The sequence below is a fragment of the Nicotiana attenuata genome, chromosome 8, assembly GCF_001879085.1.
Source record: "Nicotiana attenuata strain UT chromosome 8, NIATTr2, whole genome shotgun sequence".
NCBI lineage: Eukaryota > Viridiplantae > Streptophyta > Magnoliopsida > Solanales > Solanaceae > Nicotiana > Nicotiana attenuata.
Window position 1 is genome coordinate 8,887,076 of NC_031996.1, and position 3,766 is coordinate 8,890,841.

Genomic DNA, 3,766 nt, shown 5'->3' on the forward strand with positions numbered 1-3,766 from the left:
CTGTCGACGGTGGAGAGGACCCGGTGGATGAAGCCCCGTTAATGGGGGAGATTGGGATGGCCCGATTACGGGAACAGGGGGTCATTCCCACCCATGCAGACATCGTTCTCGCTAGAAGCGAGGAGAGGGTCCACACCGACCGCCGGGGATACTGCATTTTTTACGCCTATCCTTTCAGGTTGGGGTTCAAGATCCCGCTCCCAATGCTGGTGGTGGATTTCTGCCGTTATTACGGGGTGTGCCCGGGTCAGCTCACTCCTTCCCTCTACAAATTGTTGGCAATGTTCATCAAGTACGCGGAATTGGCCCGTAGGGAGGTCACGCTGCAGCATGTGCTTAGTCTCTACGCTCCCCAGAGAGTCCGTGGCACCATGATTCAGGCGTGCCCTCGTGGGTCGAGGGGCCTGGTCATGAGATTGGATGACGAGGTCGACCCTCGCCCTTTCGAGCACTTCTTTTATATCAGGACCAGGCATCTGGTGGCGGATGCTACTGGGTTCCCAGAGGCTTGGAACCATGCACGTAAGTTCTTTAGTGGTTGAATTCCCTTTTCTTCCCCTCTTTATGATTTGTGATCATGAGCGTTAACTCGTGTTGTTTTTTGTAGCCGACAGGTCGCCGCCGGCCCCATTGTCTTGGATACGTGAGTGGGTCGAGGCCGTACTCCCCCATACGGTGGGGATACGCACATGGGCGTCTTTCTGGGAGAGGCATGGCCGTAGGCCTGTGGCAGGTAAAAAATTGATTTCTTCTTCTGTTCCGCTTTGTTTCAACTCTATTCATCAACTTTGTTTTTCTGTGATCAGGGAGGGCACGCCGCGTCAGGGCCCCTCAGTTGGCCTTCCGTCGGCCGGGTGCAATTGCTCGACTTACTGCAGCGCCGGTGTCGCGCCCAATACCGAGGGCGGCATCAGTTGAATCTTCAGCGGTTCCTTCTCCAGCACGGGCCGCACTTCGGGACGAGGGGCCATCGGGGGTTGTGCGCCCTAGAGCGGAATCGCCATCAGATGGGGAGGAGGAGAGGCCATTGATAAGGCGTAGGGTCGTGTTCACGCCGGCTCCTCCTGTGGTAATTAATTTGGACTCTCCTCCGACGGATGCGGAGAGGAGTGCGGTCGCGGCGCCTGCCCTTGAGGGCGGACAGACAATGGGGGTTGCCCCGGCTGGCTTAGGCCATGATGATACCGTCGCTTCGGCGACTCAGTTGGTGGTTCCAGTCGCTGAGACGGGAGGTAGTTCCTCAGCGGCTGCTAATGTGGGTGAGGCAAGCGCTCCTACGGTGGCTATTGCGGGTGGTTCTACCTCGCCGGTAGCGGAAGGAGGAGGGGATGCTGTAGGAGATGAGTACGAGTCCGAATCCGACTTGGACCCCGACGACGTCCGTATGTTCCGGGAAGGCTTCACCAATTCAGTGGTGCGCGCAGAGGGGCGATCTCGCTTCGTCGAGGTTCCCACGGAGTTGAACTTATTGCTCCAAGGGGAAAGCTTGGTGCCGCAGTTCGAGCCGCTATGCTCGGAGGCCGAGAATGCGTCGTTGAGGGGCGTTACGGATATCGGACTGATGAATGAAGTGGCCGTGATGGGCTTGAGGGTATGTACTATTACGTCGGTTCGCTTCTTCTTTGCCTTAGTTTGTTCTTTATCTTAATCGTTGTCTTTGCTTTGCAGTCTTATTTGTTGGAGGTGGAGAGCATCCGTCGAGCCAAAGTCCGCTCGGGGATATTTTTGCGGGCGCTGGAGAAGTATCGCCGCTACCGGGATCAGTGCCGAGAGTTGCGCGTGCGCTTGAGGAATGATCCCCGTAGCCGGGCCTTGGTCGAGGAACTGGCGAGGCGGGAGCTTCAGATGCAGCAAACACTTGGCAGAACGAGTGCTCTCGAGGAGCAGCTCCGCCGGAAGGATGAGGAGCTCGAGGCGGTAAAGAGAGCCGCAGCTGAGTGTGAGCGCCAGGGCCAGGCTAAGGCGGCGGAGGCCGCTGCGGCGTGGGGCGGGAAAGTGACTGCGTTGGAGGGTGAAGTCGCGGTATTGAAGCTTCAGGTGAGGGATGCCTCGTCGAGGGCTGGGGCGTTAACGGAAGCTATCCGCGTGCACGAGTCCCAACGGGCGTTGGAGAGGGCTACTGCGGCCCTTAGAGAAGCGAATCTCGAGGAGCGGATCGGTGTCTTTGAGCAGGACGCCCAAGTCATGGCGGACCGGATCACAGCCTTGGAAGAAGAGAATCAGCGCCTACGGGACCAAGCCGCTTCTTCCAGCCAGGCTCGCGAACTTTGGGTCTTTGCCGAGGCCCAACGTGATGTATATAAGAATTTGTGGGAGGCCGGCATCGTGACCGAAGCTGCTTTCGAGGGAGCGCGTCAAAAGGCTCGTGAGGCCCGTACCGACTGTGGTTTTGACGCGGCGACGCCAGAGGCTGACGCTGGTGCAGATGGTGGCGCGGATGGCGCCAAGTAAAAAGATATGCATTTTTTCTTGTTTTTTTTATTTTCTCTTTCCTTGTATTGATCGGCCTTGGCCGGGTGTAAGCGGGGAAGACCCGCAATTAACTTTGTAGATAAATGAGATCTCCTTTCCGTTATTTGCCTTGTGTCTGTTTTGTATTCTCCTCTTTTTCCCCCTTAGATTTTTCTTTGCATGCGCTCGAAGGGGTGATTTGCCTTCGAGTTCGACTCTGGTAGGCATGTTAGTTTTTAATTGTTGACGACTCTTCTTCTTCGACTCGGGGTGAGCGAGTCGGAGCCGTTGCTTGGCGATAGCGGCACTTAGCCTTAGTCCCAGTTCGGGCGCGGTCGAACTGTCGGCCGTTATGACAGAAACGCGGCCTTGTAGTTTGACCGGGGCCGGACTTTACGTGTCCCCAATCTTGATGGCCTTAGCCATGTAGGCGACTTCGACTGTCGTCGAGTCGTTTACTCACCGTAGTCGAATCTAGGTCGACCGTTGGCGGCGATGGCCTTAGCCATAATATAATTGGTGGCCTTAGCCATGTAGGGGACTTCGACTGTCGTCGAGTCGTTTACTCACCTTAGTCGAATCTAGGTCGACCGTTGGCGGTGATGGCCTTAGCCATAATATAATTGATGGCCTTAGCCATGTAGGGGACTTCGACTGTCGTCGAGTCATTTACTCACCGTAGTCGAATCTAGGTCGACCGTTGACGGTGATGGCCTTAGTTTTTCAACTCGGTGCGGGCGAGTCTTAGCCGTTATTTGGCGATAGAGGCGCTTAGCCTTAGTCCCAGTTCGGACGCGGTCGAACTACCGGTCGTGATGGTAAAAAATGCGGCCTCGTAGTTTGATCAGGGCCGAACTTTACGTGGCACGACTCTTAATTCGAGTTGGGAGAACTTACTTGAATGGAGAGGGTGCCTATCCTGCGCTTCGATTTGTTGGAGGTCGGGCTTTGCTTTCACAGATGAAGGCGTTTGGCCTGAGTCTCGGTTCAACTGTGGTTGAACTTGCTAAAGTTGAGTACGAAGGCATCCATCCTTGTAGTTCGAGCGAGGTCGAGCTCGTTGGATTTAATGGCGAAGGCACATAGCCTGAGTCTTGGTTCGACCGTGGTTGGACTTATTGGCGAAGGCACGTAGCCGGAGTCCCAGTTCGACTGTTGTTGGACTTTGTTAAATTTGGTGGCGAAGGCACATAGCTTGAGTCCCGGTTCAACCGTAGTTGAACTTTTTGGTGAAGGCGCATAGCCTATCTTGGTTCAACCGTAGTTGAACTGTTTGGTGAAGGCGCATAGCCTGAGTCCCGGTTCAACTATAGTT